We start from the raw sequence: 16,468 nt of genomic DNA, 5'->3' as shown, positions 1-16,468 counted from the left end.
AATAAAGTGGCCTAGCTGGCAAGGCTAAGTGGTTGAGCTTCAACCTATGAACCAGGAACCCAGGTTGAGGGTTCTTTTCCCATAGTGGGGTGTGCAGGAAGCAGCCAATCAATGATTCTCTCCCATCATTGATGTTTCTATCTCTCTATTCCTCTCCCTGCCTCTGTGAAATCAATAAAAATATATTTTTTAAAAAGAAAATAAAGAGTATACTTACGTACACTTTTTATTTACTTTATATCACTTAAGAACATTTTTAAATGGCTACAATGCAGTATTCATAAAGATAGGGCAATTTTTCTTTTAAATATTAAATCTGAAAGATTTCAAAATATATGTGTTAATTAAAACATTATTGTATAGAGAGAGGAACCAAGATGGCAGTGTAGGTAAAATCCTGTACTTGCCACCTCCCACAACCACATCAAAATTATAACTAAAATTCAGAACAACCATCATCCAGAAACACCAGAAAACTGGCTGAATGGAAGGCCTACAACTAGAGAAGTAAAGAAGAAAGCACACTGAGACTGGTAGGAGGTGTGGAGGCACAGAACGGGCTAGTCCAACACCCAACACCTACATGTGACACTTTTTTAATCAGGAGGGAGATCCTCTCTGCGGAGGCCACCTGGAGGAGCAAGATATCCTAGCCCCACACTAGGCCCACAGCCCAGGGTGCCAGAGCTGGGAAAAGAAGTCCCTAGAGGCAGTAAGAAGCTAAAGGCATTCTTTACCACCAAACCAGTATTATATGAAACTAGTGGCCCAGTGTACAAAATTCATGCATGTAGGGGGGGTTCCCTCAGCCCAACCTGCACCATCTCCAATCGGACATCCCTCTCACAATCTAGGACCACTGGCTCCTAACTGCTCACCTGCCTGCCTGCCTGATCGCCACTAACTGCCTCTGCTGCCTGCATGATCTCCCCTAACTGCCCTCCCCTGCCGGTCTGATCCCACCCAATTGCTCTCCCCTGCCATCCTGATCTCGCCCCCAACTGCCTCTGCCTGCCTGATTGCCCCTAACTGCCCTCCTCTGCTGGCCTGATCTCACCCCCAATTGCTATCCCCTGCTGGCCAATTTGTTTCTGATTGGTCGGTTTCTATGCCAGTCAGTGTCAAAAGCTTCGCCTCCTAGGAGCCATTGGCTCCTCACACTTCACCCAGATTTGGTTCTGATTGGTCAGTTTCTATGCCAGTCAGCATCTCCTGGCCTATCTTCAGGCCTGAAAAGAGAGGCAGGGCTGATCAGCAGCCCCCATGGAGGCCTGGAGAGAAATAGAGGTGCAGCTGCTGGCAAAGCCTGGAGAGAAAGACAGAGGCAACGGCTGATCAACAGCTGCCATGGAAGCTGCAGATCAGACCCTGCCTCTCTCTTCAGGCCTCTCTCTGGGCCTTATCCGAAGCCCCCTCAGCAGTCAGTACTGGTTTGCCATGCCTGCACTGGTGGCAGCTGTTGCTGGGTCGCCACAGTAACCCAGCACTGACTGCAGGACTGACTTCCGGTTGGTCGAGCCTTCATTCATTTTGGATATTAAGGACCCTGGGTTTTTATATATTAGGATGTTGAAGGGTATTCTTTAAGAAGAGGAAGAAGAAGAAAAAGATAAAAAATATGAACAACAAAATGGCAACAAATACATACCTATCAACAATTGAATCTAAAAATCAAAATAAACCAATAAGAAACCTAATGAACAGAATAAATTGGTGAATAAAATAGAATCAGAGGCATGGAAATGGAACAGACTGACAATTCTCAGAGGAAAGAAGGGTGGGGTGGGAAGAGATTAAACAAAGATTGTATATGCATATATGCATTACCTATGGATACATCAATAGCATGGCAAAAACCTGGGGCAGGTCAGGAACAGGGTGGAGAGGGGCACTGGGGGGAAAAAAGAGGAACATCTGTAATAATCTTAACAATAAAGATTTTTTTAAAACATTATTGTATAGTTCCAATACATAATATGCTCAATTTATATATTTCCTAGTTTGACATATTATGTTAAAGAAAAAATAACTATATAATTATTTATGCCGTGCTTTTCCAGCATTATGCTTATAAAAAAACCCAAAACATGTTCAGTAATTGACTAGCCTAATTGGGTACCTTGCCTGCAGTTCACCCACCCTTGTAGGAATTCACCAACAAGTAGGAATTTGCTTGGGTGGGTAAATAGCTGTTCTTTGCAACAAAAGAACAGTTATCATGTAGCCAGCTTCTGAGAACAGTGAGCACTTGAAGAGCCAGATAGAAGAGAGTAAAGGGGGGATAAAAATTGATGGAAAGAGACCTGACTTTGGGTGGTGAACACACAATATAATATCTATAATTCTGTTACCCAATGTTGCCCCAATAAATTAAATTTAAAAAAGAAAAAAAACAAAGTCAAATAAATGCTACTCTGGGTAAATGTCTCAAAAAAAAAAAAAATCTTAAGAATGGTGTTCCCATCCTTAAAGATATGTGCTTTAAGATGACTCATTAAGTAGGTCAGGTTTTGATATTACACCTCTCAGAAACATAAAGAGAAAGCTTATTTCCTTCAAAGGGTGAATAATAAAACTGTCAATACAAAAAAAAAAAAAAGAATTCAAATTATAGGGCCATTTAAAGCCATAGACATATTGAGTTGTTGTTACTAAAAATACAAAATGGTTTCTTTATTGAATATATTGATCTAGATGCTACCACTTAACCCAAATCCTAGAAATCTATACCTCTGTACATTTCTAAATATACACATTTTCAGGTTTTAAAAAATGAATTGTTTCTTTGAAGTCTTCAATGTGTGCGTCTGTACATATAGCTATGTACACTTATTTTTCTCAAGTATCTTCCACCAGAGTTCTGCCTAGGTTTAAATTTTATATATTTATTTAATTGATTTATGTGAACTTAGTCAATTCTTTGATCCCTTCAGTTTTGTTCTGATTTAAATCTTCCCATTCTATGTCACAGACTTATTGTTGGGAACATCAATTGAGACAACACACTTGAAAACACTTGGTAAATAAAGAACGTATTTTTATCGTTTGTTGAAGTAGAGATTGATTAGGATACATGACAATTCAGTAAGCTTACTTTAAAAAGTAAAAATACTTTTTTACATTCTTTCTCCCATGGAATAATTATCATAAAAGGTAATGGTGGAATAAGACCCCTAATTTCATAATATTCGTAAGATGGAAATTAATGCGCAAGTGACTATAGTTGGAGTAATGCTTTTATCCACATAGAAAGTCTCTATTTCGAGTTCCAACATCCAATTTGACAGAAAAATCCTGAGTTTTATTTTCTTGCATAAACATGGATTTCCACTTACATTTGTGATAGTACAACATTCCCATTATAAGCATCTCAGGAATCCATGATGGCCTCCAGACTATTTCTTTTCTATTAGTCAGAAAGAGGCTGAGCTATTCTAACACAATTTAATCACATTTCTTCCACTGCTCTATGGATAATTTTCATGTCAACAGGTCTACAGCCTGCTCACCAGATATGGAGGTGGAAATAAAGTACTGACTCTTGAATGGCAAGACACCGGCTGTGCAAAGACCATGATAAGAGAGAATGAACTTTCATTCTCTGCTTAACCAGTTCTGTTCTCCTCTTCATTCTGCCCTCTGTCTACTCGGCACATCGCTGCCATTCAGTACAGCCCATGGGTTTCAATGAGAATCATTTTGTTGTTGATAAGGAAATAGGATGCTTATACTCTTCTGTACAAACACAGCACTCAGAATATACTAGTAGTACTACTCATTACTGATACTATGTTTCTATGTTGTTTTTCAATAATTTGCTCAGAAGAAAATATGGGCATTTCTACAGAATGCCCATTCAACTCCCTGTGTTATAAAGAGCAGATAGTGCCCTAGCCGGTTTGGCTCAGTGGATAGAGCATCAGACTGCAGACTGAAGGGTCCCAGGTTCAATTCCAGGCAGGGGCACAAGCCTGGGTTGCAGGCTCTGTCCCCAGTAGGGGGTGTGCAGGAGACAGCCAATCAATGATTCTCTCTCATCATCAATGTTTCTCTCTCTCCCTTCTCTCTGAAATTAATAAAAATATATTTTAAAAAACAGAGAGCACACAGTTACACATTCATGAAAGATATCATAAGGATCAACTGTGTGCTAGGCAACAAATTGAAAGTAGTCACCACCATAAATAAACTCATGATACTATGTATGAAGGCAGAAAATATTTAAATAAGTAAATAAATACTGAAGCATGGATGGGGGGGGGGGGCTCTTAAGGTAATGAATCTTGCTTCAATAGAGAATAACACACCATAGATGCCATGGCCTGATATGAGAAGGTCATATTAAAGATATATTAGAGGATCTAACCATGTGATATTTGGGAGTGGTTTTCTAAGGCAATATAAGAGCATTTGAAATGTTCTAAGAACTGTTCTAGAAACTGATGAAAGGTTAGACTTGATGGAAAGCAGTGTCCATGGTAAAGAGGAGTTTTATACATGGTTGGGACAACAGTAATACCACATAATTCTGGTTCACGTAAGTGTGGCACAAAACTTTCTTTTACTTTTTCCTCTAAATTCAATGAGAGAAAAGTGGTCAATATTAAGCAGTACACCATCAGGATCAAATTTATCATTAAAATTCTGGCTGCTGTGTGGAATATGGAGGAAATAAGACAACTAATGGAAGTTGAAGCAATAGTCTAGAGAAATAGATCATGTTGGACTGGATTAGACTGGCAATAGAACAGACATAGAAAAGTGTACTTATTTAAGATACTTCGGCATCATAAGTAACAGGACTCACTGATGGTGTGGATGGTGGGAATTTAAGACAAGGAAAAGGCCAGGATGGTTCCAGCATCCTGGCTTATACAATGGGTGTGTAGGGTTCCATTCCCTGAAATATCTTTAAATGTTATTACAGAGAAAGATGCTTATCATTGTTAGTCATTCGATAAATGCAAATTGAAACCACAATGGGGTATCACTTCACACCATCTAGGATGGCTATTTAAAAAAAGGAAAATAATAAGTGTTGGTTAGAATGTGGAGAAAGTAGAACCCTCATATACTATTGGTGGGAAAGTAAATGCCAATGTGGATAACAGTTTGGTAATTCCTCAAAAAGTTAAACAAAGGGTTATCAAATAACCTAGTAATTCCAATTCTGGGTATGTATATAAAGCAAGTGAAAACTAGTATGTAAACAAATACATGTAGACATATGTTCATAGCTGTACTATTCAAAATAGCCAAAAGAGCTGAAACCGGTTTGGCTCAGTGGATAGAGCGTCGGTCTGCGGACTAAAAGGTCCCAGGTTCGATTCCGGTCAAGGGCATGTACATTGGTTGCGGGCACATCCCCGGTAGGGGGTGTGCAAGAGGCAGCTGGTTGATGTTTCTCTCTCATCGATGTTTCTAGTTCTCTGTCCCTCTCCTTTCCTCTCTGTAAAAAAAATCAATAAAATATATATATAAAAAAATAGCCAAAAGATTAAAACATCCCAAATGTCCATCAATGAGTGAGTGGACAAACTGTGACAAATCACAGGCAAGAGAATGTTATTCAGTCCCAGAAAGAATAAAGTACTGATACATGCTACAATATGGATGAATCTCAAAAACATTATGCTAAAGGACAGAAGCTAAACACAAAAGATCGCATATTACATATTGTTATTACTATCCAGAATGGATACAAATGAATATAGAATGGTAGTTATCAGGGGCAGGAAGTAAAGGAAAATGGGGAGCAATTGCTTAATGGATATGGATGGTGTTTCCTTTTAAGGTTTTGAAAATGTTTTAGAACTGCATGGAAGTGTTTGATATGAGTTTGCCCAGCACTGTGAATGTACTAAATGCCACTGAATTGTTCACTTTGAAGTGGTTAATTTTATGCTATGTGAATTTTACTTTTTTTTTTAAAAAAAAAAAAAAAAGCTCATGAAAATGTGATCTTTATACTTTGAGATAAAGCTAATTTCCAAAAGGCATACACATAAAACAGGTATTATTAGAATAATAAAAAGCAACATTTCTTCATAGCACAAGTATTCAAAAGGCATTAAATTGCCATCAGTATATCACCTATCCAATCATTTATTCATTGAACAACCATTTATTTACTTTATAAGATTCTCCAACATGATGGCTCCCACTAGTTCCAGGTTTACATTGATATATAATCTTTCCTTAAGGAATATACTACCGCCCTTGCAGGTGCATTCGGTGGTTAGAGCATCAGCTTGTGCACCAAAAGGTTGAGGATTAGATTCCCCATCAAGGGCATATACCTGGGTTGCGGGTTAGATACCCAGCCCCTGGTTGAGGTCATGTAGGAGGCAACCAATGGGTGTCTCTCTCATATCAATGTTTCTCTCTCCTTCTCTCCTCCCCTCCCCCCGCTTCCTCCCTTCCCCTCTCTTTAAAAAGAGCAATGGAAAAATTATGCTCAGGTGAGGATCTTTTAAAAAGGAAAAGACTATATAGTAGGCGTAGAAAAACATATATATATATGTGTGTGTGTGTGTGTGTGTGTGTGTGTGTATACACACACTATACACACACACACTATAAAAGGGGCCAGGGGCTGTCACAACCTAAACGATCAGATGGATGACCAGTCACCAGGAAGTGCAAGGAGCACCTCTCCGTCCCTCCCCTGTGGCCCACAGGCTCCTATCACAGCAAAGCTGGCAGCTGGTGGGTGGGTGGGGTGGGGGGGTGGAGCAGGGTGAGGCAGGCGTGGTGAGGTCGTTAGCCTCCAGCCTGGACTGGGCCTGAGGCCTAATGACCTTGCTGCTGCTGCGGCAGCTGTGGATCAGGCCCAAGTGAGGCCCAGAGAGAGAGACAGGGCTTCATCCACAGCCACTGCAGCTGCTGGTGAGGCCCAGAGAGAGAGAGAGAGAGGCAGGCCTGATCAGTAGCTGCCATGGAGGCTGCGGATCAGACCCAGAGATAGGCTCGAAGACGCTGACTGGCATAGAAACCAACCAATCAGAACCAAATCTGGGTGAACTGTGAGGAGCCAATGGCTGCCTAGGAGTCAGAGCTTTTGACGCTGACTGGCATAGAAACCAACCAATCAGAACATAATCTGGGTGAACTGTGATGGCAGAACCTATGGTGGGGGCTTAGGAGGGATTTTAAGGGCAACAGCTGTTTGGTGTAAGGTGTAAGAAAGCGGTTCAATTTTTTAATGACCAGTTTGGCAGTATAGTGCATATGGCTGACTATCAGTCCAGATATAGGGCTTATGTATTTTAGTCTGTCAAAAGCATCTCCTCCTGATGAAAAAGCCCCCCCCCCCCCCGACTTAAGCAATCCTATCCTATATAAGCTATCTATACTAATAAAAGGATAATATGATAAGTAGACCAGGTCAACCGGCTATCTTCTGGATGTCTGATTTCCTTCCAGACAAAGCCTTGGTGGTAGGGGCCGAGGCAGAGGCAGTTAGAGGCAATCAGGCCGGCAGGGGAGGGCAGTTGAGGGAGAGATCAGACATGTAGGGGAAGGCAGTTAGGGGTGACATCAGGCCTGCAGGGGAGGGCAGTTGGGGGCAAGATCAGGCTGGCAAGGGAGGACAGTTGGAGGTGATCAGGCCTGCAGGGGAGGACAGTTAGGGGTGATCAGGCCAGCAGGGGAGAGCAGTTGGGGGCAATCAGGCCGGCAGACAGAGGGGTTAGGGGCGATCAGGCAGGTAGGCAGGTGAGCAATTAGGAGCCAGTGGTCCCAGATTTGGAGAAGGATGTCCGACTGCCGTTTTAGGCCTGATCCCACAAACCGGCAGTCAGATATTCCCCAAGGGGTCCCCGATTGGAGAAGGTGCAGGCTGGGCTGGGGGAACACGCTGGTGCACGAATTTCATGCACTGGGCCTCTAGTATCCTATCTAATAAAAGAATAATATGCAGATTGACCATTACTCCAACACACAAGATGGCTGCCCCCATGTGGTCAAAGATCCTGCCCCCATGTGGACACAAGATGGCCACCACAAGATGGCCAGCAGGGGAGGGCAGTTGGGAGGGACCAGGCCTGCAAGGGAGGGCAGTTGTGGGTGATCAGGCCAGCAGGGGAGGGCAGTTAGGAGGGACCAGGCCTGCAAGGTAGGACAGTTGGGGCTGATCAAGTCTGCAGGGGAGGGCAGTTAGGGGTGACCAGGCTGGCAGAGGAGGGAAGTTGGGGGTGACTGGGCCTGCTGGGAAGGGCAGTTGGGGGAGACCCAGGCCTGCAGGGGAGAGCAGTTGTGGGGAACCAGGCCTGCAGGGGAGGGCAGTTAGGGGTGACCAGGCCTGCAGGGGAGGGCAGTTAGGGGCTATCAGGCTGGCAGGCAGAAGCTGTTAGGGGCAATCAGGAAGGCAGGCAGGCAAGCAGTTGGGAGCCAGCAGTCCTGGATTGTGAGAGGGATGCCCAACTGCCCTCCAGGGGTCCCAGATTGGAGAGGATGCAGGCTGGGCTGAGGGACACCCACCCACTCATGCACGAATGTCATGCACCGGGCCTCTAGTACATATATAAAGTACATATTTATATAATACAATTATATAAATACCTATTTTCCAATCTTTCAAAGGGCTTACTAAAACCACCCTGCTGATTTATGTGGATAAAATAAGAAAACCTGTACACACACTTAGCAGAGACTCCCGAGCTAATGTACTGGTATATGCTCCATAAAGGCTATTTCTCATGGCTTTTCCCTCTCATGAATTCCCCATCATATCAAACAATGGGGCAAATCTAGCTTTACATTTGTAAATGCATGGCATATTATCAGTGGGGCACAGTTCCCTGATATCTGAACTTTTCCTCTATTCTTTCTTTGGTTTAAGTTATTTTCACTCTTCTAAAATATTGAAGATACCTTAAAGGCCATTTTACAGCTGTATTCTACAAACTGAAGAAATTAAAGGTTGCAGTACATATAAGTAGCTTCTTTACATAGCTCATTGGTCCATACTTTAGCCAAGACCCCTGGTTACCTGCTTAAAGTCTAGTGCTAGCCATGGTTTCCCACATTTTTTCTACACCCATGCAAGTTTCTATTTACAAGAGTTAAACAGGATAACGTTTGGTTTCCAAAGGGCCAAACCTAATAAAGTATACGGCAGAAAATCTAATTATTGTCATATGTTACTAATCATCTAATTCCTCATATAAAAACTTATCTTAAGCATCCTAAAGTTTCTAACAATTTTTTTTATGAAAAAGAAATTACAAGTCTATTGTAAACATGAAAAACTAGTGGCTTAATATCTCATATTGTGTTGTCCAAAAAATTATATTTTTTAAATTATAAAAAAGTAAAAACAAAACAAAACCCTAATTTGGAAATACAGAAGTATATAAAGAAAGACATTAAATAGTATGTAACTAAAAAAAGTGGCTGCTAATGGCATTTTTGTATATTTTCTTCCTTGTTTTGTTTGTTTGTTTTGTTTTGTGTGTGTTTATTTTTGTTTGTTGTTAGAAGTTCACCTTCAAGTTGGAGGTCCAGAGTGAAATGAATACAGTTGGATCCAGTCTGTATTCCAGGCCTCATTTAGAACATTTAACAAAAACCCAAAGAGATTGTAATTAATCTTTAGCACAACTGGCCCTTAGGCACCTGGACTTTACTAGTAATTCTATACTTGTAATGGCAATTTTAATAAATATAGATGACTGAGCCCTCCCTTGACTTCTTCCTTCCCAGATATACCAGCCCTCTTGCTGGCATCCCAGGACAATTAATTAAAATGAACAAATAGAGTTGAACACACATCTCTAAATGATCTCCATTGTTTTTTCCTCCAGGGATACCAGATTCAGATACCAGAAGTACTTTCTACTAAGGAAGAATAGAATAGAATTAAAAAAGGTAAGTATTCCTGTAGTCAACATTCAACAAGCAACTCTAGAATTTGGAATCTGGAGGGCTATGCTATGTTGTACGACTAGAAAAATTAGAATCCTGCCCTATGCACCACTCAGCTTGGCTGGGAGAAAAAAAACACAAACCAACAACAGCTACATCAATAGCTTACAATGATAGCCCAGATGTGGTGAGGGACTCCAGATGAAAGTACTGAAGATGTATCAGATGTTGGAAGGTGACAAGATGGGAGGGGAGAGGGATGTATTTTAAACAGAATAAGCAGGGGAGCCAGGGATCTTAAGAGTGTGCACAGCACAGTCCAGACACTCTGAGGTCACGGCTGATGGGACACAGATACAGGTTAACAACACATGGTAAAGGGAAGAGAATATCTCGAGATGAGTCTGAGGGGACACAAGTGAGACCATATAAGGTTTTGAGAGTGGGCTAAGTAGTCTGAACTTGAATTCAAGAGCTGTATCTTTTTACAAGGCATGTGGTGAGCACCAGAGTTTGTGGAGGAGCCTGAGAGAAGGGAGGAAGGGACAGAGCAAGAGAGAGATGGAAGGAGGGAGGGAGCGATGGAAGAAGGCAGGGAAGGAAGGAATAGGTGAACAGCAATCAGTCTGACAAGAGCCATCCTCTGTCCTTTATCCCTGCTCCACTGGCTTGGGACCTACTCTTAATCATTTTATAGTGGTAAATATTTCCTGAGCACCAATTTTGTGATGAGGATGGTGCTGGAGAGGAGAATAAAAGACAACGTTCATGCCCTTCCTGGAGCTTAGATTTTATGAAAGGAGACAGGCCTGTAAGCAATTACAAAACAGTAAGGCTCGTGCCTGCAGCAGAGATGGGCAGGCTATGTGAGAATAGGGAGGAGATGATTGGCTGTGGCTTGGGTGGGATGAGGGACAGCGAGGGGAAGCTTTGAGTAGGATGCTGGGGCTTCATGTCAAAAGTTAAGGAGGCAAGAATAGCACAGCCAGAGGGATGTTTAGAACAGGCAAGTGATGAGGGCCGAGGATGGAAGAGAGGGTTAGTGAAATTCAAGGGGAGGTAGCTTCTTTCATAGAGCTTGAAGTCCTGACAGAGCAGTGCTCATCCTCCCAGAGGCCTCCAGGTCACCCTGGTCATGGTGCAGACTGGTGCTGGTGGGGACCACAGTGACCCAGCACTGACCAAGGAAGCCAGAGTCACAGGCTCAGGTTGAACAATCTCTTCCCTGCTCCCATCTCCTCTTGTAAATCCTCTCTCCCCTCTGGCTTCTTTTTATTCTCATCTTAGGTCGTATTCTCTTCACTATTCATTCTGATTTCTCTGCCTTCTACTCTCTCGCTTCAATATACATACTAGCTAGGAACTATTTGTTTTTGTTCTGGGTTTTTTTGTTGTTATTGTTTTTGTTTGGTTGTGTTTTTTTGTATTTTTAGTACACATTTATATTCCTTTCTTGGGAAAAAGATAAAGAGATGCGTTTGGCTTTACATGGTTCAAAATCAAAATTTAAGGGCAGCATTTCCTTAAACAAGGCTCTACACAGGTTTTTCAATGCAGATTGTGATAGAAAGAAAAGAGGGGGGGGGGGGAGAAAAATAGTTCCCTAACTTTTAGGTTGTGATACTCTATGGTTTGTCCCTGATTTTATTAAAAAGCAGCCAGTGTGTGTTTAAGCACAATAAGTGATAAGTCACAAATGACCTCTTTACTTAGACTAGTGATGTCTATTTTAATATATTTCACAAGCCCAATGTCACTTAAAATATATGTCCTTTTAACATATGGGTCAGTATTACTGTCTTAACATACAAAGTTTAATGTACTGTGATAACATTTTCATGGCTGAATCCTGCATGAATATGCTTATTTTCTAAGAATGTGATAAAATACATGTCATATGGGAGGCAGGGATATTTGGTAAAAAGAACCTAAAATTCATCCTCGGACAGATTTGCAGATAAATCCCATCTCTACCACTTACTAGTTTTGCCACTTTGGTCAGATTTCTTGACCTCTGCAAGCTTCTTCTAGAACTTGTGAAATGAGGATCAGTTCTTCCTCAAGCGGTTCCTGGGACCCCCCTGACTCGCCTGCTTGCCTGCTTTCTTTCCTCTCTTCCTTCCACTATCCCATTGAGTATCTCATTGGTGCTAAGTGGAGAGCTAGCTTGCAGTGAATTTCAAATGAGATATATAAAGCACTGGGTCCAGGTCTGGGCAGGTAATAAACATATCATAAAGGTCATTTCTTTTATTATTATTATTGTCCATACTAGTGGCCCTGTGCACAAAATTCGTGCACATTAACCTTTTGCACTCGGATGTCGAGTGTGACTCGACATGGTTAGCATTAGAATAAAGGAATCAAGAAAAAAGCAAGTGAGTGCAAAGGGTTAAAAGGGAATTAATTAGAGGAAATATTTTAATATTGCTATTTGCTCCATCCCCTGGCCGGCACCGGGCGGGGGACGCAGCCTCACATCCCCCAGCCTTGCACACATGAAGCCCCGCCCACCCACGCCTGCTGTGCACACAGCTTCCTTACGGCGTGAGGGCATCACGACCATTTGCATATTAGCCTTTTATTACTATAGATGGTTTATCAAGTAATTTCCCAGGCAAACATCTTCATAGCTTCTAAAAACCAGGCAGCACTTACTTGTTAGGATGTACATATGTTGCAGCAGCTTAATACTTTCTCACTTATTGCTAACTAGAGGCCTGGTGCACAAAATTAGTGCATGGGGGGGGGTTCCTCAGCCTGGCCTGCACCCTCTCACAATCTCGGACCCCTCAAGGGATGACTGACTGCTGGTTTAGGCCCGATCTCTCATCCTTCTCACAATCTGGGACCGCTGGCTCCTAACTGCTTGCCTTCCTGCCTGCCTCATTGCTCCTAACCACTTGCCTGCTTGCCTGATTTCCCCTAACCACTCTGCCTTCCTGCCTGATTGCCCCTAACTGCTCACCTGCCTGCCTGATCCACCTAACCACCTCTGCCTCAGCTCTTGCCACTGTGGCTTCCAGACGTTTGGAAGGATGTCGGGAATGACATCTGGAAGGTCGTTCAGCTGTCCAGTCTAATTAGCATACTATGCTTTTATTATTATAGATGAGCTATAGATTCTTAGAAACTAAAAATAAATTCGCACTAAAAGTACTTTTTACCTGTGGAAAGCACCACATTAGCAATTTAAAAAAATTAATTCCTGGTGGGTTTCTAAAACAGTGGAGGTAAAAATCCTTGTTAAACTACAAAAGGGTGGAGCTGATAAATTTTTAAGTCATTGCTTTTTAATGTAACAGTTCACTCTTTACAATTTTAATGTGTATTACAAAGACAATATAAAAATGGCATACATCAGTCTAAAATGATAAAAATGTCATTATGACCTTCATGGATTTCTGTCTAGCCTAAGTAATCCCAGTAAACCCTACAGATTGAAAAATACATCTTCAATCATTTCACTGCTTTTGCCCTTGATTGTGTGTGGATTTTTTTTAAACATTTCTCACGAATACATCTTTTCTTTCTTTCTTAAAAGAATGCCATTAAAATAGGAAGGCTTTAAATGAAAGTCAGTGACTTGTCAAGGGGACTGGCTTAGATCCTGATACTATAGATTTTTGCTTGTTTTAATTATATCGAATATGTCTAGGGTGTGATTTGCTGTTTTAAAGAATTCAGCATCTCTATTTTGAAAGATTTCCAGTTTTTGTTTTAAGAAAACCCTTGTGGTAATTTTTGTCATGCAAATTTATATCTGAAAGAACAGACTTGCAAGGGACTAAAATTAAAACGGTCCTATTTCTGGCCAATATATCTGAGATCTCTGAAATGAGAGGAGAAAGGAAGAAACCGTGTGCCATGGTAAGTCCGATCTCTGATTCTGGCATCCATGGAGGGGCGCATGACTTCTTCTGACCCAGCAACAGGAGGGATACTTACTTAGCATCATATTACAAAAATGGGAGATCACTTTAAACGCTTAAACTGCCTTCAACTCAGACACTGGTGCTAGTGCAAGAGTCTGCAAAGCCACAGAAATGAGACATTTATTTCCTGGAAAGGGCTCTATTAAGGATGCTGTTATTTGGAGTCTAGGCAGTCAAGCTGTAAAGAGAATGAGAATGCGAGGTGTTGGAGGAAGGTAAAATGGCAAAGAGGGCACTTAAGGTTGATTAGTGAGGGAATACTCACAAACTCCATCTCACCTACTTTGCCATTTTGCCAGATGCCAATCCTATAGTCTAGGAAGGAAAATAAATTGCTGTCCTCACTCCTTTATGGCCCAAATATATTTGTCTCCCCCAGAGCAATCCAAATGGTCTACCTTTCCAACCCAGCACAATCATCATCATCTGTTGAGGCAGATGATCTGACTATTTTTCCCTTCATTCACACTCAGTTTTGATGGCGGATATCCCATCAATATTATCTTTTCCAAAAGAAGGGTCTACTTATCCAAAAAAGAATGAAAGAGAGAAACTCAGGCAGCTGTGGTGAACGAGTTTCTAATTTTGAGTAGGGGGCTACAGTACAGGGCAAGCCAGAATTGTGGGAGGGCTGCCTGCGGCTCTTTCTAAAATGTATCTAACTGATACTCACATGTTCCTCCAAACCCATCAGCTCTCCCATATCTCTAAGTTATTTTCCCCAATTTAGCTTTGATTTGGGGATTGGTGATGGTGGTGGGTGGGGAGCATGGGTAACTAACCTTCGAGGTGAGTACTACTTTGCCATTGGTATAGTAATAGGAGACACTGTTTTCCAGAGCTGACTTTCTCTTACAAATACTTGACAAACTGCTCGGCCATAAAAGATTAATTTGTTAAAAAAAAAATCTTATTACAATTACCTCTCCTAATTCTAATAAAACAATACAATAGTGGGATCCCAGGTGAGACAGAAATATTTAGAGGAGGAAAGTATTTCAATTGCCAGCAGTTTTCAGTGAAGATAATAGGAAGTCACAAATGAGTTCTGGTAATTTATTGTTATAGATTGCAGATTCTACATTTTTATAAAATGCAACAGGAGATAGGCCGTATTCCCTTACTTTCAAGATCATGATAGCAAGGAATACAGAGAAATATGTTTACAAAGATACATACACACACAATGATCTATGTCCTACAGAAGTCATGCTGTTAATTTAGGAAGGTCACCCAAATAACCCTTTATATCCCAAATACTATCATTTCAGAAGTAGCCAGGACTTTGTTGTATTCTAATGTCAAATATTCCAGAATAATCACAATCAAGGGTTTGGGCTAAGTCTCTGCCAATAATGCCGAAACCGGTTTGGCTCAGTGGATAGAGCGTCAGCCTGCAGACTGAAAGGTCCCGGGTTCGATTCCGGTCAAGGGCATGTACCTTGGTTGCGGGCACAACCCCAGTAGGGGGTGTGCAGGAGGCAGCTGATCGATGTTTCTAACTCTCTATCCCTCTCTCTTTCTCTCTGTAAAAAATCAATAAAATATATTTAAAAATAAATAAATAAAAAATAAATCTCGGCCAATAATCTAGTTTTTTTGTTTTGTTTTAATCTGAAGAAGATGCTACTCTAGGTGATAAAGAATAGCTCGCATGTGTGGTGCCAAGCTGGGGGTAGGGAAAGCATCAGCTAGAAACTCTTTGTGACCAGGCCTGAGCAGTGGATGCCCAAACAAAAATGTCTAATATCCAATTTAACTTTGCCTTTCTGTATTATTAGTATTCTCATCCGCATCCTGAAATATTGAAAGAAGTTTGCAAATCAGTACCAATTAGGGTCATTTTGGTCTTAGGCTGGGAGGAACAAGAACACAGCAAAGTTGGGTAGAGAGCTGGAGCAGCTAGAAATATTTAAGCAGCTCCCAGAAACTGCCCAGGTAGGATATGGGGATCATCCCAGGGTCCTCTAAATAGTCAAGTGGAGGCCAAATTTCTAGAAGTCATGTGGAATGGTGATTTCCATGCTTCTGTAGGGAGATAAAAAATTAACAGTGACTCTCGAAGGTGTGAAATCTTGATATTCCTTGAGTTAAATACAACTTATATTTTTTTCCACATTTCCATGAGCCAGACACAGTGCTATATAGGCCTTGTCTCATTTAATTCTCACAATGACTCAGTCAGTGGTTATAATCATTATCAGATACTCATTATAGTCATTTTGAAGATGAGGGAAAGAGGTTCTAAGAGGGTCAGTTGCCCAAGGTCATATAATGATTAAAGAGCAAGTCTAATTGCTAACCAGATCTGCTTAAACTTTTAGCCATTATGAAACAATCCATAAAACCTTGAAGTTTTCTCATGAGAAAAATGAAATACTATGCCTTCTCGAGACAACCCCAAAACTTGTCCACAAGTAGGCCAATTCTCAATTCATTTAATGAATGCATTCCATCCCAAATTATAAGGTAAAGGTCAGACATAAAATTCCCTCAGAATATGGAGTCTGTGCACATTAAGGATGACCAGCACCCAGGACAAGGCTGAGGTGCTCAGTTTTCCCTCCCAGATGTCATTAAATAGCCTACCTGCCATTACATGTTGCTATTCACCAATTACTGATAAAAAGCCAATTAGTATTGGTATAAAGAAGGTCAATGGGCAG

The sequence above is a fragment of the Cnephaeus nilssonii genome, assembly GCF_951640355.1.
Source record: "Cnephaeus nilssonii genome assembly, chromosome: 5".
Classification (NCBI taxonomy): domain Eukaryota; kingdom Metazoa; phylum Chordata; class Mammalia; order Chiroptera; family Vespertilionidae; genus Cnephaeus; species Cnephaeus nilssonii.
This window is presented reverse-complemented; position numbering follows the sequence as displayed.